This window comes from Asparagus officinalis, chromosome 8 (genome assembly GCF_001876935.1).
Source record: "Asparagus officinalis chromosome 8, Aspof.V1, whole genome shotgun sequence".
Taxonomy (NCBI): Eukaryota; Viridiplantae; Streptophyta; class Magnoliopsida; order Asparagales; family Asparagaceae; genus Asparagus; species Asparagus officinalis.
Genome location: NC_033801.1, coordinates 49,053,679 through 49,077,636, shown reverse-complemented (window position 1 = coordinate 49,077,636; position 23,958 = coordinate 49,053,679).

Sequence of the window (23,958 nt, the reverse complement as noted above, 5' to 3'; positions counted from 1 at the left end):
CTCTCATGAATTGCTATGGGCCGGACTTGTTTTGAAAATCGTTGTGAACTCTTCATGGACTTAGGCTGCAGCTTGATTTTTTTACATTGGACTTGCTTGTTCATTTTCTTCTTGGAAAATTAAATAAAGATTGGGCCTTGGAAAATCAAATGAAGATTAGGCTAGAGAAGAACAAAAAGCAAATTCAAAGGTGTAGATTGTTGCTTGGGGCTCAAGATAAATCCAATGGCTCATATTCATTGAAGATTACTATAAATAGGGGTAGAGAGTGAGGGGTTAAGGGTGTAAAAAATTTTGTAACTCCTTTTGGAGAGGAGGGCTACTCTTAATTGAGAAGGCCTTCCAAAAATTGTAACTTTAGTTGCAATTAATAATAATAATTTTTCTCGTCTTTAAATTTGTTCTTTCTCCTCTTTGTTGAATGATGAGGATGGAGATTATGAGCAAATTGAAGGTTTGCATTTCTTTTCTATTTTATTTCTTTTTAGTAATTTCTTTATTATTGCTTATTAGTTAGATTTAAATTCATGCTTGTAGTGTAGATTTATTTTCTTGTCTTTTTATTTCTTTTTGCACTTTAATTTGTAGAGTAGATTTATTTTTCTTGCATTTAATTTCTGCAATTTATTTTGTAGTTTAGATTTTTATTTTCTTTGTAATTAGATTTATTTCTTGTTCATAGTTTAGATTTTTCTTTTCTTTTTAATTTTGTAATTAGTCTTCTTTTTCTTGTTTTTATTTCTTAAGATGTGAATTTAATTCTTGTAGGAATCTTAGAATTGTATGAAACTAGTCTAATTTCTTTTATATTGTATGAATTATTCTCTTGTACTTAAAATGTTCATGTTTAGGATAATCAACTAGAGAACTAATCGGTAGAAGAAGAATTTGATAATCTATGCTTATCTTAAATGGTTTGATAGGTTATGCTTATGAATTCTAGGATTATTATCATGTTGCTGTTCTTTTCATGAATAGTGATTTTAACTTAGATGATAATTTGATAGGTTACACTTTCCTTAAATGGTTTGATAATCTATGCTTAATAAATCTAAGTTGAAATATGATAAAAAGAGAATAGTATGTATTTTGTAATTGAAATTGGTTAGTGGATTATATTCGAGATTTCTTACCTCTTTTGAATCCTCCATCTTAACTTTCTTAAATTTTTTTTCATTCTTGGTTTATTTCTTGATTTTATTCATTCATCTTTCTTGCCTTGTGATTTCATTTATTCTTTAATTCTTCCTTCTCTCCTCTAAAATTCAATTTATTATCTTTTGCATATATTCACAACAATCACTCATCACATTCATACTTATTCTTTATTCCTAATTGTCATGCACAAAACATAAGAACCAATTTTAATAATCTCTTAAAATCACCTTCCTCGTGGGATCGATATTTTTTATACTATAACTTGATAAATTGTGCACTTGCAATCTTGGTACATAATTATGCCGCATCAGTCTTTTTCAATCGGTGAAAGACTAAATCAGCAACGCGTATTAGGCGTTGACTTATCCCTACTTAGGCTTCAGGATAAAATTCCCCGCATGTATGAAGCACAGATTTGATAGTGTTGAAATATTGTATCTTCTCTTGGGGTAAAGACGAACCCGATGCAGGAGTGGAAGAATTTTATATTCTATCTCCCAAAGCTGAAGAGGAAGAATTTTATATTCTATCTCTAGTTACCAAAGAAAACTCAAAGCGGGATCACCACTTCAAGAATCCGGGAAGGTGAAACTAAGAGTAGGATCTCCACTCCGAGAATCGAAAAGATTTGGATAATCCTAACTATCAGAAGGTTTGATTACTGAACTAAATGTGGGTTTCTCATTTATCGATTGTGAATTGCGGTTCTGGCCCTAACTGTAGGAAGGTTTGATCAAGTGGGAAGTTTGAGATGATCCTAACTGTAAGAATGTTTGATCACTCGATTTGAAAGTGGACCTCTCATTCATGGATGGAATCGAGATGAGATTTTGATTTTGGTCCTAACTGTAGGAAGGTTTGACCAAGCGGGAGTTTGAGGTGACCCTAACTATAGGAAGGTTTGATCACTCGATTTGAAAATAGACCTCTCGTTCATGGAAAGAATCAAGAGGGGTTTTGGTTTTGGTCCTAATTGTAGGAAGGTTTGACCAAGCGGGAGTTTGAGGTGACCCTAACTATAGGAAGGTTTGATCACTCGATTTGAAAGTGGACCTCTCGTTCATGGAAGGAATCAAGAGGATGTTTTGGCTTTGGCCCTAACAGTAGGAAGATTTGACCAAATAAACAGTGAGAGTGGGAGTACAAATTACAGTGGGAGTGTTGATTCGTACAGATCACTCAAAGAGGGTTCCTGGTGTTAAGTGACAAATACTTAACACAAAAGGGTTTGACAATCGTCAACAATCAGGATATTAAAATTTCGAGTACTATGTCTGGACTCTAACAATGGGAGTGTTGAGTGCACAAACATAGCAGGAATTTGAGTGGATTCAACCAAAAGGAATTTTGGTGGTCCCATCGTCAATTAGTCTGATCAGTAGAGGATTTTGTGGTGGAAGACTGTGAGTCGTCAAACACCAATGAGAGTTTTGTGAGGGAAATTTGATCCAACGAAGTGATTGAATCTCGTCTCAGCAAAAGAGTGTTCGAAAATCACGGTAGGAGTTTAGTGTTTATCCCGTTACATGAATCATCCACCCCCAGCTTTCTTTACAAAAATGGGTCTAACGTTGTACTTAGTTGGATGACCGGGTTATCCTTAGAATACCAGACATGGCACTCTCTAGGAACTTCCCGTGAAAAAAAGGAAATAGTTTAGACTCATATACCTGTTGGAGTATGCAGAAAGCAGTTTAACCTCATATACCTGTTGGAGGATTGAGAAGCAGTTTATACTCGTATAGTCTTCGGAGTGTGGAAATGAGCAGTTTATACTCTTATACTTGTCGGAGTCTTCATTCAACTTAATTGAGCATTATGATGCCAGCTTCAACCAAGGTTTAGATGCTATTCTTAAGAGCGGAGAAAGCCTTGGTAGGATGAAGGATCCTCCTGTGGTACGCACAGTACTTCGGATCCGCAATATTATCAGCTTCCTCTTGATTTGCGATAGGTGGTAGCTTGATCTTGTTGTTCTCAAGGAGAGATTCAAAAATAGCTGGAACGTCTTCTTCCTTGAAGGACTACTCATTTTGGAGTCTCGGATCCGATGTCTTTTGATATTTTCGGGGTTGTTGTTGTGACGTCTGATTAGCGTCAATAACTGCTACAGGTGCCTTCCCCTTATTATGGGAGACGAAGCTCGAATTCGGAGGGTTAGCCGTCGGATGGCTTCTTTCAGCTTTCTTCCTTCCGAGGAAGCGTTCGGTCTGCTCTCCGCGCACCTTTAACTCTTTCCAGATGTTAGATGGTGCTACTCCCATAACTTGCAACACGTCCAAAGAGAGGTTGTTGTGGCATGTTTGGAGGATGACATCCTCTGTGATCGGATCTCGGTAGTTCATCACCTTATTCCAGAAGCGCTTGACGAAGTCGTTGACCGTTTCCCCTCCTCTTGTTTCTCCTCAAAGAGTGTCCTGATGGATATCTTAGCGTCATCGTCAAAGAAATTGCCGAGGAATGAGCACTCTATATCGTCCTAGCTATTAATACTTCCAGACTTAAGATGATGGTACCAATCGAAGGCAGCTCCGCGAATGGTGCCGACGAATGACCAGACCATCAGGGATTTATTCCTAAAAATCATACCCAAGTGAGACTTGAAGTAGATTAGATGCTGAGTGGGGGAATCCTTTCCGTCAAATGGCGTGAAGTTGATCAGGTTGAACTTCATCGGATACTGTATCGAATCCCACTCTCTTGGGTAAGGACACAGAATACCGGTCTTCTTCACCTCTCGAGTAGACATCAGAGCGTCGACTTTGCTCTCGAGGTCTTTTATTTTCTCATCCTTGCTCGTATCAGGCTTTGGACAATTCTTAAGAGGAACAATGACTACTCCCAGCGTCGTTATCTTTAGTGGGGCCACCCCCAGCATTCTGGCCAACGAGAGGGTTATCAGCATTAAGGTATTCATCCACATCTGAATCACTAGCTGCTTGACTAACATTGTGCCGACGACTAGATTCACCTATATGATTTGACAAGGCTCAGATTTATTGGTCATGCTCTTCCCTTATTCACAGCATAGCCATTTCCATTTCGAACTTGAAGTTCTCTTTTTTCTTCGACAAGGCATCCTCGATGATTTTAGCCATTTTCTCGGTGTTGACCATAAACGCCTTGCGGGATTGTTCTATGCTGGATATCGTATTGTCAGAAGCGATGGCAAAGTTCGCATCTGATGTTTCATCTTCCGAGGATAATCCGATATTCATCCTCTGATAGTCCCTACGCCTAGTAGTTCCCGCGCGTAACCAAGTTATACGTTGGGATATGTCTGAAAAATGTCGGGGATTAAAACTTCACATTGACTTCTCCTTATCGACCATATTGATGGTGACCTTTGGGAGTTCATCATCTTCCGTAGCTGATATTTTTCTATAGAAACGCCTTGGCTTGGACTTGGACATTCTGGTGGAGATCCTTTCAAACACTAAGACCCTCTGTGGAACGGTCTTGGGGCAGCTACACGCTGATAATACTACCCTGACAAGTTTGGTACACGGACAGTGAGAGTCTGCTTCCCGGGTACTTCTCTTTTGAGATTTATTCGTACCCCTAGCCCGATAGTACAACTCATCGATGTTGCGGTCAGAGCAACTTATCGGCTATTGGTTTGATTCCTCAGATGGAACGTTGTTGTTTGTTCGGCGCATCTTCTTCTGAATAGGTAGTGCTTTATTAGCTTTAGCAGGAGTCACACGTTTAGAATCACACCCATGTGAGGGTGAAATTTTAATGGGCTCCAGGTTTTGTGTAGGTACCCCCCTCCCACGGGTAATTACGGGAATCAACTTGTTAGGAGATCGTGTATGACCCCCAGTCCGGATGGTTGTTCAGGGTTCCTTCAACGGTCCCAAGCGTTCCTTAATAGGCGCTTTGCCTTGATCTTCGTGTAAAGGACCCAGGCGATCCTTCAATGGAATTCCAAATTTGAAGAGATCCACGCTGTCGTTGGGATTCACTGAAGGTGTGTGAGCAATAGGAGCGGGATCCGAAGTTGACGAAGGCTAGGGAGTAACGTTGCTTGCTTTGGCCTTAGGCATTGATTTGGCCTTTGGCATCCAAATTTGTTTGGATCTCGACGATCTCTTAACCGTTTCTTCCTTTTGCATTCCTTGTGCTTTTCGCACAAGGTTCTGGGCATGCATAAGAAATGCGCGACGCTTTTGAATACAGTCCTTAAGAGTAAAATAGTTCCATTTGACACGAACCCATTCATTAGTAGGTGGTTGGGAGGAGATTCCCGAAGCTTGCTGTGGAGATGGCTTAGCCACTTAGTACTTTCTGAACTCCAAATTCGCTTGGTGACGGAGTCCGTCCACCTGATCCAAAGCCTTGGTGAATTAGCGCGCGAGGCGTTGGCATTGCCTTTAACGTGTTTTCTTTGATAAAGTTGATGTGCCTTCAGCAGTCGACTTCTTGCTCGAGGAGGATTTCAGATCTGCAGATCCAGCTTCTTAGGACGTCGGTGGATTGTTGTGAGGTGTAACTGCAGTAGCGGTAGAGGGGAGATCACCTTCTTGGGTCTTCAGATCTGAAGACCGACGGATCTTCCGGGAGGAGGAGACCTTCCTGCACTTGTGAGGAGAGGTGGATCTAGAGGAGTAGGAGGAGACGTACTCCTCAAACTTCTTTTGGTCGAACTCGTATTCGACCTCTTCAGCCATGGGGATCTTGATCGTTGGCTGCGGCACGACAGCCTCGGCAGCGAGGATGTTGGCTCCTACTGTGGTCGCCAGCTTGTTTGGGTGGAAAATCGATTTCTTCATTGTATAACTTATTACAACTTTAGTCGTTATAACAAGTTCAAAAAAAGATCGGTCATTTTATAAGACTTTTACGCAATAAAATTAATATTACAATCTCTTTCAAACAAACGCAACGGGTGTTTATCGCCCACTGCTTGCGTGTGATCTTTGCCTGTGACGGGGACATTGATATCCATGGACCACCATACGATCAGATCAGATCCGGAGCTTCGTTGATTCGGGAAGGAATCAAGAAGCCGAAGCAATTATCTTGGTAACAGTGAGATAATCACTCTTCTCGAGATCATCGCAACGGGGTAATCTCAAGGGAAAGAACTGGACTACAGATCTGACGAACTCCTCTTCTTTATGCTGAAGAATTTGTTGATATCTCCTCCTCCTCTCTGAAATTTTTGGCTCTTCAGTCCTTAGTTTGGCAGAGCTTCGCCAACGCTCGAGAATTCCAGATCTAAAAAAATGAAGGCCCTGGAGCTGTATTTATAGGCTTCAGGAGCTCTGTTTTCGGATAAGAAGGGTTGATTCACTCTTATCCTCAGTTGTAACCACTTAACCATGTTCTTGAATGATATTTTATTAGTTAGGACAAATCCAGGCGGTTAACGTCGAAAAACAGCTTAAAACTACCAAAAATCGGTTTTCGGGGCTGCGGACACCCGTGGGTGTCTCGGTTTGGCCGAGACACCTCTGGGTCTCTCGGCCTGGCCGAGACACCAGTAGGTATCTTGGGTATTTTTGCCCTAACTTCCCATATGACCTCTAAATAATATGATTCAAGATATGTTGGAAAGCTGACGAAAATATCTATAACTTTTATCTTTTGAGCTTTTTTATATTCGAATCGAATTATGGACAAAATCTCCATTCTTCTCTGAGACACCAACACTATCTCAGAATTCTGAGATAGTTGGTATTTTGGCTTTATCACTCTCATATGATCTTAGAATGAGTTGATCCAAGATGCATTAGAAGCTAACAAGGATCTCTACAACTTTCATCTTTTGAGTTTCTTCAGGTTCAAAGCGCATCATAGGTAAAATAGCTCTACAAGGTCCGAGACACCAAGGGGTGTCTCGGCTTTGGCGAGACACATCTGGGTGTCTCGCCGAGGCCCGGAACGTAGTTCTGCACGTCTTGTCCGTTTCAGCCGTATCTTCGTCGTCCGAACTCGGAATCATACGATTTAAGATGCATCAGAATGCCGTCGAGAAGATCTACAAGCTCCCATGATTGAATCGTCTGTGGAGTTTATGGGACATGGGGGTATTTCGTCTTTTGTAAGTGACGCGGAGCTCCCGATCAGTTTGTGTTTCCGTTATTCTGAAGTTTTGTTGCTTCGCATGGTTTGTTAACTCACTTCATGCACTTATCAATGTCGATTAAGCTTCTGTCACTCGGATAGTGATGTTCATCATCTTCTCTATGTCTCGAGCCGTGTGCAGGGACCTATAGGCAATTTTTGATGCCTACACACACAAATAGTGTCGTAGCACACACTTGGGTATCTCGAAGGGGATTATGATGGGTTTTGATCTGATTATATTTGAGATAGAGTTTGAATATACAGTTACACACATGTTGGATATAGTTGATGAGCACCACTTAGTACTACGTGGAGTAGTGAGTCGATATACAATTTGTACAGGCCATTGAGTCAGGTTTAGGATGCTTGATCTAGCAGTCTGTCCCGCACTAGGGTGCGATGAGGCTTGTGAGCTATATTTCTAGGATGCCTATATGGTAGTCCGTCCCGCACTCGTGTTACGTATAGAGATGTGATGAGACTAATGAGTCATGTACACAGTCAGGATACCGACTTGATAGTCCGTCCCGCATAATAATGCGATGAATCATAACTTGCAAGGATTTGCAATGTGATGATTGTTGATAGCCTGAGTTTTTGGTAGATACCAGTTATGTATATGACTCATTGCTGTGATATATGACTGATGTACTTTGCTCTTAAAAGTATGCAGGATTATATGCTTATATTTATTTTATCTTCCCCGTGATAGTGGAAAATAATATAAATATGATATTATGAGTGTCTCTACTTTCTGTATTGCTTTATTTTATTCTTAGGTTGGGATCAATGATTAGCGATTCACAATTTAAAACATATGGTATATACATGAGGGTTTTCTTGTTTGGATTATTTCGCTCGACGTACCAGTCTCGTATTGTGGGATATAATTATTGATTTCAATTTAGATTGTTTATCTCTAGTTTGGTGTTAATATTTAGGTACCTATAATTTGAGACATATGGTATATACATGAGGGTTTTCGTATTTAGATTATTTCGCTCGACGTACCACGTCTTTCGTTGTAGGTGTCTAAATATTAATTCTATTAGATACGGAAAAAATAATCTAGGTAGACTATGCTTAATAGATAGAGCCTCCACTTTATTTAGCAGCACTTCCCGTGGGTGCGGATAGAGGTGATCTTACTATAATGCTCTGACACTTTTGTTGTTGCTCTTTTTGTTATTTTAAATTTCCTTTTTAGGCAGCTCAGAGTTCCGGTGAGCCGCATAATGACGGAGTTCTAGCATAGTTGCTGTCGTACATTTTAGTAGTTGAGACTCCACTATAGTTTTATGTTCTCATTCAGATATTAAAGTTTTGTTTTCATATTATAAATGCAGTGTGCCTTAGTACGATTTCTTGTTGATTTATGTTGAGACACTTTCATTATTCCAGATACCAGATGTATTTCAGTTGAAACATGATATTTATTTATGAGATATCTCTTTCCATATCATGTTTATTGTTTTTATTTCCTTATTTTGCTTGTTTTTTTACCACACTTATATTTGATTCCACTAGAGGATATTATTGTGATTGGTGAAACGTATTATTACACGGTGTGGATGCATAGTAGGTTTGACATCTCTGGGTTCACCTTAGACTGCAGCCATGTATGAAAATAGGGATGTCACACAACAATCTCTCCCTTTTTGATGATGACAAACAATCTACACAAAGAGATATAAGACATGCATGATATCAAATGAATATAAACATTATAATCCTCATGCATAAAACTAATAGAATGATATACTCACAATTGACTTGTTTCTCCCCATTTGTCAATATGAAAATAGGGAAACAATAAGAATAAGAGAGTGAAAGCTCCCCTATCAAAAAGCACGAGTGAGTACAAACAAAATTTAGGAAAAAAGCTCCCCCTATCAAAATACCACATAGCATATATCAATAGAAATGGCAAAGCAAATAAAGAACACACAAACGAGGCACAACGTGAGCAAATAGATATAAAAAAATATTAATCGCAACTCACATTTAAAGAGACCAAAGAACACACACACACACAAATATATATATATATATCATTTAAAAAAAATGATTAAGCAAACATGATTCAAAACATGCCTAATTTACCTCTTTTAAATAACAAGAAAATTTTGTTCGTAAAGAGGCTTGAAAAACATGTCCACTTTTTGAGATTTTGTATCAATATAAATAAGGGACATATCTTTCCTATCTACATGATTACACAAAAATAATTTTCGAAACATTTATGTGTTTCATCCATAAAGATCAAAAGGAATTGTATGCTATGGATAAAACAAACATAGATCAATAATATCACATTCGACAAGAAAAAAAATTAGATAAGCATTCATGCCAAGCTCTTGGAGCTTGTATCAACCCAAATAGAAACTTTTTACATCCGGTAAACATGATATGAAAAAAAGGATCAATAAATACGGGAGGGGTTGCTGAAACATAAACCTCTTTATTTATAAAAACATTTTTGAGAGGTACTTCTAACATGCATTTGAAATAGTTTGAAAACTTTAAAACTTGCAAATGCTAATAATATACAAGAAGTTGACTCTATCCTTACAACTAGTGCAAATGATTCATCACAATCAACAACCTCAAAATTAAAATAAACAAAAATCATAATATGTTATAAATACAAAAGTATTGATCAATATACATATTCAAAGAAAATTAGTATTTTCAAAATACGTTTTTCCAAAAATAAGAAATGAAAAATGAAAACACTAAAGATCTTGTTTTAAAATTTAAAAAGATTTTGGCATCCAAATATTCTTGTTGTCGAAGAGTTTAGGGACATGACCCTATTAATAAATTCTAAAGCCCTAGGGTTATGATCACATTTGGGGGCGTTTTATGCACGGGACTGGTCGTAACAATAATTATACAAATGACCCATCCGATTGTAATAAGTGCAATATAATTGATGCCCTTGTTTATGATGACCATGAGATAGTGCACGAGGAACATTTGCAAATGAAGATGGTCTTTTTAAAATATTTTGCAAATGTGAAACTCTTTGTAAGTCAAAAACAAAATTTGGTCAAATAACCAAAACGACCACTAAAATCACATTTAAATATATTCTCATGGTTATGATTAATATCTGGTGCATGTGAATGATAATGTGTATAAGTGTGAGATGAAGAAACTTTATGAGATACGCATGGAGCAAAAATATTAGCATTAGTGGATTTTTGTGCATCATAGCAAAATTTAGCAATATAGCCTTTACGATCACAAATTATGCATTTATAAATTTTGCTATACATGTGTGCGTAGTGTGTGGGTTGTTTGGAAGTAGTATCATATGACTTTTCACACAAATGCATAAGTTTCTTATTATTTTCAATGTATTTGTTCAAGGTTTAATCTAAAGAAGATATGCGGTTTTTCACATAATTCAACTCATCATTATTAAGCACATATGCAATGACATTAGAAGTAGAACACACATGATTATTCTTGAAAGAATTAAATTCATCTCTAATGGCTACTACTTCTAGCATGACATCAATTTTATCATTAGATAAGCTAGCTATTTTTTAGGTCAGATTTTATTTTCCAAAATTAATTTATCATTGTTTTCTTTTAGTGTCATATTTTATTTAACAATGATATCAAATTTGGATGCTAGTATATCATGATCAGATTTTAAGTTAACATGCTTGCTTTGTAAATTTTTAAAATTATGATGCAATTCGTCATAAGCATGCATTAATCTTTCATATGCACAAACGAGTTCATCTATAGACAATTCATTATCGAAATCACACTCGTATACCTCACTAGGGCTATTGCCCAGTGGCCGTGTGCACGATGAAGCTCCAATGTCACTTGATCGAAGTGGAATCCGCCGGAACCCATTGGATCTCCTACAAGTTATCATGATGTACTTCTATATGTTTTCATAAAGTGTAAGCTCTATCAAAATGAGCAAGTTTGTTAGAAATTGATAAATCAAAAACATTAAGTATAAATTCTAATAATAACTTATTCATAACACACATATTCTTATTATTTAAGCTCCACTTGGATTTCTTCAAAGTGGGCATAATATAAGCACTATCAATAACTTCCCACAAATTAATATTTTTAGATCTAATTTATAGTTTAAATCTAAAATACTATTAAGTATAAGGAAAATTATTGAACTTAGGAGCAATATTAATGTCATAGCCTAAACTAGGTGCACCATGCACATCCATGATATATTAAGCAAGCAAGATGAAATATCACAAAACTAGATTAACAATAAATCAAAGTGAGGATATTTGTCTCAAGACGATTAAGCCACAAATCAAAGAGAACCAAGCTCTGATACCAAATGTAAGTACCCTAGAGGGGGATGAATAGGGTATTTGCTAATCTAATCCGATATTAATGCCAAATTAAAACTTATGATAAAATATCCTAGCAAATATGATATACAAGAGATATGCAAGGATATACAAGTAAATAATGGACGAAATAAACTATAAGACAAAAGGCGATATATGATAAGCACAAGAAAAAAGAACGCCAATGCCAAACTCAAACACAAGCAAATAATCTCGGAGTTCGGTCACCCTCGACTTACGTCTCCGCTCCTCACCCTCGTGGAGAATCTCCACTAATCACCAAAATAACTACACACTCGGTTTTCCAAGTTCACCAAAAACTTTTACAACTCACACACTTGTAGTCACACAAAACACCCTCTAAGTGTTGGCCTAGCCTGTGTCACCTTCCTCAAGTGCTCGGAATTACGATCTCTCCCTAGGATTTACAACTGACACCACTCCTCTTAAAATTAACCCCGTCTCGAACCAACCACTTCTCTCGGTGTCCTTGTGTATTACAATGTGTTCTTAACAGTGAAAGTGTAAATACAAGATTTGTTTTCTAATACAAAGATGAGAACTCAATTAAAATCACTCTCAATGTTATAACCCCACAATCCAATAATTATATTATATGTAAAAAATACTTAAGCTCAAGGGGTGTGTGTGTGTGTGTGTGTAAACAATGAGTATAATAAAATCAAAATTAAACTCAAATCAATCTAGCATAAATATGATGTGTGTGTGTAAACAATGAGTATAATAAAATCAAAATTAAACTCAAATCAATCTAGCATAAATATGAGAATTAAAACAATAGATGTATAATAAAATCAAAATTAAACTCAAATCAATCTAGCATAAATATGAGAATTAAAACAATAGATAGCTAAAATATGAGTTTAAAAAAACTTCTCTAAAACAAGAGACATGTAGATATGAACCTTGAAGCTCAAACCGAGATGATCTCGACTTCTTGTGAAACTCTCTTCACAAAACTAGAACATACTTTTGATCTTTGAAAACTTGAAACAAACTTGCAAAAATTTGTATTAAAACTTTTTTTTATTCATAGTAAGTGTTGAGGGTTGAAGGGTGTTTATAGTTGCTTAAAACAATAGCCAAAAACACAAGAAAAACACCAAAAACTAAAATCTAAAAAATAGCCGTTATTAAGACGGATTACTATTCGGTCGACCGTACTGTTTACCGACACTATTCACATAATCTGAAAATTTGCGTAGCTGACTTTATAAAATCAATGAAAAATAGAAAATCAACTCCAAACTCGTGAATGTTTGAGGTATGTTTATAAACATATAGATAAACATGTTAGAGAAAGAATTTCTAAAATATCACTTCCCATTTGTGAGTAATCAATATTTTAAAACAGATATTCTAGATTCTGAAAACTACTGAAACACTTGAGTTTGTAAAATCAAATGATAAAAGTTTGAAAAATATTTATAAACATATAATAGAACATGTTAGAAAAAGAATTTCTCAATTTTTATTTTCTATTTGTGAAAACTTATTTATCTTGCAAACTGTTAAACAATACAAAATCGTCAAAACTTGATTTTGATGAAATTAATACAAGCAAGTTTTGAAACACTTTTTAATAGATTAATAGACTTGTGAAAATATATAAGTCTTTAATTCATAAACATATTATTTTATAAATAAATATGATAAATATAAAACTAGCATGTGTGTTTGTAAATGTAACTATTTGTTTCATATTTATTTAACTTGAAAGCGATAAACTGAAAATGTGTATGTGTGTAATATTTAAGCTTTAAGCATAAACACACAAAGTATAAGATCTAAACTAGAAACAATATACCCAAGCTAAGAGATCTTGATCTAAACTAGAAACAATATACCCAAGCTAAGAGATCTTCGATATGCTCATCTTGGTTGCGGATGAAGCTTGAACTTGTACTTGACTTGAAATGCAAATAAGAGATCTTCGATATGCTCATCTTGGTTGCGGATGAAGCTTGAACTTGTACTTGACTTGAAATGCAAATTTTCATTCCAATATTCCTTCCATCCTCCAATGGATATGATCGTGTAGGTGTTCGCGTTGAAAGTTGTTTTTATTTGGGAACTCATTACAATCGTTTATCGACTTATAACAAGTTCAAAAGAGTGAGCCTTTTTATAAGACTTTTCTTAGCCTTTTTATAAGACTTTTCTTACACAAATAAAATAAAAATTACAACTTTCTTAAAACACACACAACGGATGTTTATCACCCGCTATTTGCGTGGGATCTTGACTTGTGCCAGGGTTTATCTGTGGACCACTGACTGATCAAATCCAATATAAAGATTTTATTGCCTCTCAAAGGAGACAAGAAATTAAAGTAACTATCACGGCAAAGCGAGATAATCACTCTTCTTAAGAATCGCAGCTAGGTACGATCTCAAGAAAATGGATAAACGGATGCAGATCTCTTGAACTCTTCCTCTTTATACTGAATAATTCACCGAGATATCTCCCTCCTCTCTAAAATTTATGGTTCCTTAGTCTCCAATTCAGTAGGGCTTCGCTAAGGCTTAAGAATTCTGGATCTGTGCACATGAAGGCCCTAGGGCTGTATTTATTGGCTTCAGAAGCCCTATTTTTGAATAAGAATGAATAATTTGATCTTATCATCAGTTGTAACCACTTAATCATATTCAAAGATAACCTCAAATCAGTTAGGGAGGCTCTGAATCAGAATTAGGGTAGTTAACATCGAAGAAACGGTGAAAAATAATGTTTTCGGGGTCGGGCAGTCCTGGCCAGGCTGAGACAGTTCGGACTTGGCCGGGACTGTCCAGACTTGCTTTGTGTCTTTTAACTGGTTTTGCTGTAACTTTCCGGTTTGGTTTCAAAACGACGTGATTCAAAGTGCATTGGAAAGCCGGAGAAGAGATCTACAACCTTCCATAGGTGGATCACATGTGGAGTGGATAAGACATGAGTGGTGCTTCATCTTTTGCGGTCAAAACGTAACTCCCGATCGAGTTGCTTCATCACCGTTTGACCGTCTCGTTAACTTGTACTCTTCGTTGACTCACTTCATGCGCTTATCGGCATCAAATAATTCTCCTTGACTTGGATAATGGCATCCATCATCTTCTCTCTATCTCGAGCTGTGTGTAAGAACCTATAGATAATTTTTTATGCCTACAGATACCCCCTCCAAAGTATTTCAGTCTCGTTTCTTTTATAGAAGAGCATATAATACTTTGGATATGATAGGCCCAACCTTCAGTCGGTGTAAAAGACCAATAATTAGCTTCAGTTCTTGACTTCTATGATTTTCAGTCTATTCAGTATTTTGTCGAATAGCTGAAATTCTTCCGCCACTACGTTTATCGTCTGACTGTTGTCGAAGTCTCGAATTAAAACTGATGTGTTGATTTACGATTTTAGTTCATGTCATTGAGTTGACACTTGAACTGATTATCTTCGTTGGGGATTCATATCTAAAATACGGTTGAAATCCTTGAGATTTTCCTTTGTTCTGGAGTTGATCTGAGTCTTGTTTTGGCTAAAATCATCGATGCATTGACCTTCATCGTAATACTTTGACCGACGTTGATCCTCATTGCAACGTGTTGACCGGCGTCGACCTCTATCACAACGCGTTGACTAGTATTGACTTATAGCTACACATTGACCGGTGTTAACATTCATCGTAACGCGTTGACCAGCGTTGACTTATGGCTACACATTGTTCGTCGTTGACTTTCATCGTAACGTGTTGACCGTCGTTGACTTAGGACTACACGTTGACCGATGTTGACTTTTATCGCAACGCTTTGATTAGTGTTGACTCATGGCTATGCGTTGACCGGCATTGACCGTTGGCTACGCTTTGACTAGCGTTGACTTTAATTGTAATGCGTTGACTGGTGTTGACTCAAGGTTACACGTTGACCGGTGTAAACACAATTTATACTCATATGTTAACTAGAGTCTATACAGTTTAAGCTCTTAAGGCGTTAGAGCGGGGAGGACCAGTTTATACTCATATACTCCTGAGAGTTTGGGAAATCAGTTTAGTCTCGTGTACCTGTCGGAGGTTCAAGGAGATGCAATTTATACTCATATACTCATCGGAGTGTGAATACGAACTTCAAATACACTACAGTGGCCAATAACGGACGAATACAGATCAAATACAATATTTTAAATGTGTGGGACCCTATTTTGGGCTTGGGATAGAATTTTGATCTCGGGATAGAATTTTGAGCTTGGGATAGAATTTTGATCTCGAGACAGAATTTTAAGCTCGGGATAGAATTCTGAGCTCGGGACAGAGTTTTGAACTCGGGATAGAATTTTGAACTTGGGACAATCTTGGTTTGGCAAGAGAGAGAGAGAGAGAGAGAGAGAGAGAGAGAGAGAGAGTTCATGAGAGAGAGGAGAGAGAAAAAGAGAGGGGCCGGCCTAGGGTATGGGTTTAGGCTTTTGTACAAGAGGTAGGTGTACTTGTTTTGTCCAAGGGACTTTTCCAACTTCCCTCCCAAAACCGTGAGTCCTCTTCCCCTCCTTCTTGTTTCTTTCTCAAACTCTCTTCCTCCGCAAACTCTTTCTTTTAGAACTCCTCCAAACCCACAACATCCAAACCCAAGCTTCTCCTCTCCAAGGACTCTAAAAGCTTCAAACTCTTTGCCTTTAAATCCCCTCATATTTGGCCGAAAATCATCCGCAAGATTTAGGGGTTTTGGCATTGGGTTCTTCTTCTTCTTCTTCAAGCTTGGAATCTAGGTAACCTTCTCCACAACTTTTATGCTTAATTTTGTTTCAAGAACTCATGGGTTTAGATGTAAAGATTAGAACTTTGATTTGTAAGTTTATGAGTTTTGTGGGAAAGATTGAAACTTGATTGTGGGTTTGGACTTATGACCAAAATTTGGGCATGAGAATGATGGGTTTTGATCATACCCAAATTTTGGAGGGTTATATTGCATATGTGGCCAAAATTTTGAGGGGGTTTTATGCAAAAATGGCTAAAATTTTTGAAGTTTGGGTTGTATATCCAAGGCCGAAATTTGTGAGGAGTGGATGTGGGTTTATGGCCAAAATTTTGGAGAGGGCTTATGTGCAAAAGAGTGGCTGAATTGTTGAAGGGGCTTATTTGCAGAATGGGCCAAACTTTGGGGGTTTGTTCATGGCTAACATTGAGCCTTGGGCGTGAGGGATATTTTGGGTATTTTGCTCAAAATTAATTGCGAGGGTCTTGAATGCAATTTGAACCCGTTGTTGGCATGCGTGGATCCCGTAGGTTTAATTAGAATTTAACCGTAAAATCTTATTTTATTTGTAGGATTTTTAGTTAAAGTTCATAATTTCCCTTTTTAATTTTGGGTTCTTAAATTTGAGCTTGTACCTGATTCGTCGATTTTTATTATAGGTTAGCCATGTCTCCACGATGATCGCGCTTTCATAGGAGTCGCTCCATCTCTCAACATAATGAGAAGGAGGCTCCTGTAGTTTCTTCATACGGGGGTGAGCCTTCATAACTTTTGGCATTCTGTGTATTGCACCCTCGTTTGTTTCCTTAGCGAGTCAATTGGGAAGAGCTGATATCCTCATTCACGGGGATTAAAGCTTGGAGAGGCGTGTGTTTCTTGGCCAATTCATGTTTTCAGGCATTCGGGACAATTTTAGGTTATGTTGCACCCTCATTTGTCTCCTTAGCGAGTCAATCGGGAAGAGCTGATATCCTCCTTCACGGGGATTGAAGCTTTGAGAGGCATGTGTTGCTTGGTCAATACACATTTTTAGGCATATGGGACAATTTCATGCTGTATTATACCCTGTAGGGCGGGGTAAATTGTCACGTTATTTGCACAACAATGTACCTTGTCCCTCTTGTGTAAAACAATTGAAATCGTCTCGCTGATATAACCAAACAGTGATCCTATCTCGCTAATTTGCCAGGTGAGTTCAACTCCTCGTTTTATCTTAGAAATAATTTTTCTGATCGTGTGTTATTTGTTTCAGTTGAGTTCCCGACAAGTAGCTTCCCACTTCACGCGACGAGTGGTAATAGCGGAGAGACCTTCGCTGCTAATATTATGTGACCGCTGATTGGCCTGACCCCTTATTTTGCTCCAGATGGGCCTAGGGAGGTTCATAGGCTGGTACAACGTGGGGCTCATTGTACATTACGCTAACAGATCACAGATGCTCCACTTACTAAAGATCCTAGCTCCACTCAAGCTCTGAAGAAGCCAGATTATTTGTTTAGTGATCATGTCGAGGATCTGGATATATTGACCCTTGATGATGAGGATTGGCTGAATGATGATGAAGGAAGTCCTCTATATATCTCTTCCATTCCTCGCCAGTACTTGTTTGCACACTTGGAGAAGCAAGTCGTGGGACGAGAGATGCCTTGTCATCTTACAGAAGATCATGAGCGAGTCCATGGTGGGTTAGGACCCCAAACTCAGATGTGTATAACTATATTCATGGTCTTCAACCGAGAATTTTAGGGCTTGATACGACACTGCCAGATGAAGTGTTGATAGCCGTTAGCACAGTGAGGAATCATCTTGCCAGACATAGGAGGAAACTCCCTATAAGAGACCTCATGTGCTATGGTTGGGTTCACTCACCACCTAGGAAGTGGTGGACTCGCATGACGGGCTATATCCTTGGGCGCTGGGAGCACGAGCTCGCAGTGGATTGTATGCTCCAGTATGCGCCACCATGTACGGCTTACAGATCAACAAACACCATTTCTAGACATTGTTGAAGCTTTATAATCCTGATACCAACACTTTTCTGACCCACAATGGAGAGTTAGGGTTGGCTCTTCATGGGATGCAGAAGGTTTTAGGGCTACCGATGGGTGATCACACGTATCAAGAGTATTTTCCTTTGAACTGGCAGCTGAGACAGTTGTGGAGGGCGTTTTCCGACATATATGACACGTTCTAGGATCTTACCTATCATTACCACACTGCTCTGATCAGTGTAGGTTCACTAGCAAAGAAGAGGACACAAATAAGCTTGAAGCAGTTTGCCGATTATTTGTTTTAGCATTTGGAGAGTAGTTCTGGTGAAGTCATTCGTGAGTTAGCCCCTTTGACTCCTTCAGCGATTAATGACTTTATTACGGTGATTGGCGCACAGTCATTTACTTCTTCAGCTGTCGAGGGTCCTTTTCTGGCGGGGACCAAATTTCAGACCTTCTTGTGGCATGCACAGAAGTAGATTCGGCCTATGACTCTTTTGACGGGGTATCTCGCCATTTGGTTGAAGAAGTGCGTCGTTCCATATCAGCATTTCGACATTTTGCCGATTGAGGTTCTATTCCCGGCTGTTCAGCTTGCTCATGGGAAGGATCTTTCTCTACTTCCGACGATGGTCATTGGTATTCATTGTGGACTCAGATATATGGTCGACAGCTTTACACATATGGGGTTTGAATCATCAACGGAGATTCCTTTTGTGAAGGTTTAGTTCCCCTATACATACCTGATGACATGGCTCGTCCTTCATCGGCCCGAGTTGATGTCAGCATCGGGCTCCGCAGACACTTCAATGCCTCTCTTGCAGTCATTAGAGGAGAGCAGATGGTTTTTGAAGAACTTTACCGATGCAAAGCATGAGCTTCAAGTCCATAAGGGTTGGAAATTCATCAAATGTTTTCCTTGTTTCTCAGGCCCCTATGATGATGTATTAATTAATGAAGAGAAGCCAGGGACTGGTTGGACCTCTCTTGATATGGGTTGCTTCCGGTGGTTGGTGAACATCTGCCCCGGTTACCTTGTCCTTCAGATGAAGGGTCGTTGCCATATAGAGCCATATTTGCCCTGTCGGTTTGTTCGTCAGTTCGGTTACGACCAACTATATGTTGGAAACCCAAACCGATGCCTGAGGACTGAGGGAGGTCTTATAGATGGTGTTCAACATGGCTTTGGACTATGATAGATTGCACGGATGCCACCTTCACTCTTCCTGCATCCAAGCACAAGCCGCAACATACCTTCCTCAGCTGTAAGTGGCTTATTTCTACGAATGAGCTCCTGAATGTGAGAGATATTGCAGAGTTGGAGGCTGAGTATTTAATCCGAGCCAGTGTTAAAGCCGCTCATGATGCTGAGCTTTTGAAGAAGTGGGAGAAGAAGACTGTCAAACCCTCCCGTCGAGGCAAAGATAGAGTGGAGGATGATGGGGAGCTCCTTCCTACCGATGATGAAGAAGAGGTCTCCGAAGAAGACCTTCAAGATATGGATACCAGCTTTGGAGGCGACGAGGGAGAAGTTGAGACAGGTCTATCAGACTCTTTCTTATATGAATTACTGAGTCTGGTGTTTGCTTGCCGGGTTCAGTGCTCTATTTTTCCTAAACCTCCACCGGCTCCATCAAAGCTGAGGCGAGAGGTTTTGTTTGCTTATCCTAACAAGATGACTCTTGTTACCCCAAGTGGGATGGTTGAAGAAGACGAGCCTCTTATCCTCCGTCACACGAGATTACGGTCTTCCGCTGAGTCTGCCACACGGGTTGAGGTACGTACCAAATCCAAACATGAGAGACCTAGTACCCACATGGAGTCTCGCTTCCCTAAGCAGAAAAAGACGGTGAGTAAGTCGTATGTCGATCCGCACGCTCGCCAGGCAGAGTTACCTTGTCACGTGCCTATTGGCAGAGGAGGTAATCCCCTACCACCATGTAGCTTTTAATTAGTTCTCTTATGGATTCTTCAAACTTAATCATGTCTCGTGTTTCAGGGGGACATGGGGAGGATAAATTTCCGCACGACTCTATCTTCTCTAACTTTAACCATTTTGAAGGCCCGACCTTCGTACAACAGATGTGTGATGCTATTGGTGATGATCTCGTGCATGTCAGGGCAGGCGAGGGCATTAGCCAGGTAGCAATGTTGAACCAAAGATTCTAAGCCCAGATACATCTAACACCGGTAGCACCATTCGAGTGGTAATTAAAGGAGTTAGGCAATTCAGAACTTATCCCCCCTTTAATGGTTTCCACACTTCGTTCTCTTTTAGACAAATTAAAGGATGCGGGCATGAATGTCAGGCTAAAAGAACCTTCTGCAACTGCTGGAGATGAATCTGATTCCTGCTATTATGAATTCTAACATCTTTCCCTTTTACTCAACATTTAAGCTCTTGTGTAGATGTCACACTAGAGAGACCGTTCGAGGAGGAAGCATTTCATGGCGTGGATCCTGGAGGATTCAACGGACATGTATTTGTCTCAGCGCCAAGCTTCTTAGGATCTGATACTAGACTACTCGTTGATATGTTAGCAGAGCAGATCGAGGAGCTGTAGAACCATCCGTTGAGGGTGGTTCATCTGCAGGTATATATCCAATTCACAGATTGCTCTCCTTCATCTGTCAATGTTTTACTCAAAAATATGAGAGTTTTAATTGTAGGACCAACCTCTGGGGCTGATACAAATCAAGTCTTTCCTAAGATTTCAAATAGCTGTCCCGAATTCAAGTTGGTACTTCTATTTAGTAGCACCTTAGGATGGTATAGCCTTAACATTAATGGCGAGGTTCAAACGAGGAAAGGCTTACGGTGGATACCTAGGCACCCAGAGACGAGGAAGGGCATAGCAAACGACAAAATGCTTCGAGGAGTTGAAAATAAGCATAGATCCGGAGATTCCCGAATAGGTTAACCTTTCGAAGTGCTGTTAAATCCATGGGCAGGCAAGAGACAACCTGGCAAACTGAAACATCTTAGTAGCTAGAGGAAAAGAAAGCAAAAGCGATTCTCGTAGTAGCGGTGAGCAAAATAGGAGAAGCCTAAACCGTGAAAACGGGGGAGGGGGGGGGATCCCCGACATTTCTAGCCTGTCTGAGAGTTCTGTCCCTTCATCATCGGAGGGAGCTATGGCTAAAACTCCGCCGCCTAGTCCTCAGCTTTAGGCTACTGTTCCTTCAGATCCGATGGAGATGGAGATTGTGAGGTTTCCTGGTGGACTCGGTATACTGATGACAGTTATGCCTACCGTCATTCTGGGGATCGTTGAGATTAGTTCCGCAGAACCCAGTATAAGATGCCAAACCGAAGGGACTTCTACTAGCGTTGGTGAGTTCATAACTTGCTCTGAGTTTCCCCATAATGTTCTAAAGTTTCTTATTCTTCTGTATGATTATTTGTAGGGCTTCCATTATCTCTATATGAGCGCATTATGGCCTTACTATCTAATACCGATTCAGGCACAGACATGTTCCGGATAGATCTAGGGAGTTTCCTTATCTTTTTGGGCAAGATGGTCAAGAGGATTATTCATCATGGATTCCGTTTTGATCAGTACATATGATCTCTTGATCTCTATATGACGATGATTAGAGAGGAGGGGTACCCAGAGTAAGATGATTCCCTCGTTGCATATCTTGTCATACTGGAGCGTGAATCCCAAGAGTTAGGGAAGCGGAAGACTGGAGGTGTTTCCTCTTTTGTTGCTACTCAGTTGGAATCTGAGTTGAATCAGTGGCTTGACCCTAGAGCATCCATTGGACATGATTTTCAGTCATAGGAGAGCTTTGTCATGCAGATGAAGGATAATCTCTTGAGGAAGGACAAGGCTAAGGCTAAATTACTTAGCTCTTTAACTTCGGCTAATGAGGAGATAGCTAAACTCAAGAAGGACTTGAAGTACACCGAAGAATATCGTGCTATTCTTGAGGACGACCTAGCCAATGCTGAATACTCTCGAAGATAGACATTGGAGAAGCTGGAGCCTGCAGAAGAGAAGTTGGCTAAGTTGAGGAATACCGCCGCGAAGATAATAGATATATCTAAAGATTCCATTCAGGCTGAGTTACAGGCTAAACTCGAGCGGAGCTTTGCCAACAATCTCTCTATGTTGGAACTTTGGATCCTTAGTTGCGGATCGTACTCGGAGCTATAGTTTTCACTTTTGTATCTTCATTTTGACTTTATTAATAAAACAAAGTCTTTTACTTAGCACACTCTTCTCTTTATTATGATCATTATCCAATCTAGGATGAATAACCACAATACTTATAGGATTTTTAGCAAATCCTCAGCCCTCAACGGATTTAGTGTACCTTTACCGATTACCGTTTGAATCGGGCTAGCATGTAAATTGTTGAAACATGTTTCACATGTCACGTTGCGCTAAAAGAATGAATTCTTTTAGACTTAGTGCTATGATTTTAAATAAATAGACTTAATCATCCCTTGTGAGGTGCTCATAGGATTTTTGGCAAACCCTCATCCATCAACGGATTTGATGTGCCTTTAACAATTACCGTATGAATTAGGCTAGCATGTAAATTGTTGAAACTCATTTCACATATAACGTTGTGCTAAAAGAATAAATTCTTTTAGACTTAGTGTTATAATTTTGAATACATAGACTTGGTCATTTTCACGGGAACGTATAACTCGGCAGCACGTGTTAGGCACAGACTTATCTCTACTTAGGGTTCGAGATAAAATCCCCTATGCATAAAAGACATGGATTTTGGTTGCTATGATATTGAATACGTAGACTTAGTCATTTTCACGGGAATGTACAACCCAACAGCGCGTATTAGGCGTAAACTTATCTCTGTTTGAGGATTGAGATAAATTCCTCCAGGCACGAATCCTGATGTCTTTTTCATAGAAAAGACTAAATGACAATGCATGTTAGGCGTAGACTTATCTCTACTCAGGGTTCAAGATAAAATCCCTCATGCCTCAAAGACATGGATTTTGGTTGCTACGATGTTAAATACGTAGACTTGGCCATTTTCACAGAAACGTACAACCCGGCAGCGCGTATTAGGCGCAGACTTATCTCGGTTTGAGGATTGAGATAAATTCCTCCAGACATGAATCCTGATGTCTTTTTCACATAAAAGACTAAATAGCAACGCGTGTTAGGTATAGACTTATCTCTACTCAAGGTTCGAGATAAAATCCCTCATGCCTCAAAGACATGGATTTTAGTTGCTACAATGTTGAATATGTAGACTTGGTCATTTTCACGGGAACGTACAACCCGGCAGCACATATTAGGCACAGACTTATCTCGGTTATTGAAGATTGAGATAAATTCCTCCAAGCACGAATCCTGATGTCTTTTTCACAGAAAAGACTAAATGGTAACATGTGTTAGGCGTAGACTTATCTCTACTCAGGGTTTGAGATAAAATCCCCTATGCCTCGAAGACATGTATTTCGATTGTGTGGAAAGATTGTGTCTTTTCTTGGGGAAAAGACGAACCAAAAACTGGATAGGAAGAATTTTATATTCTATATCTAGGTCACTGCTGGAAATTTAACCTTTAGCGACGGACAAATCCGTCGCTATAAGCCCATTTTCCGTCGCTAAAGGTTTTAGCGACGGAAAAAATAATATTCCGTCGCTAAAATATCGACGCTAT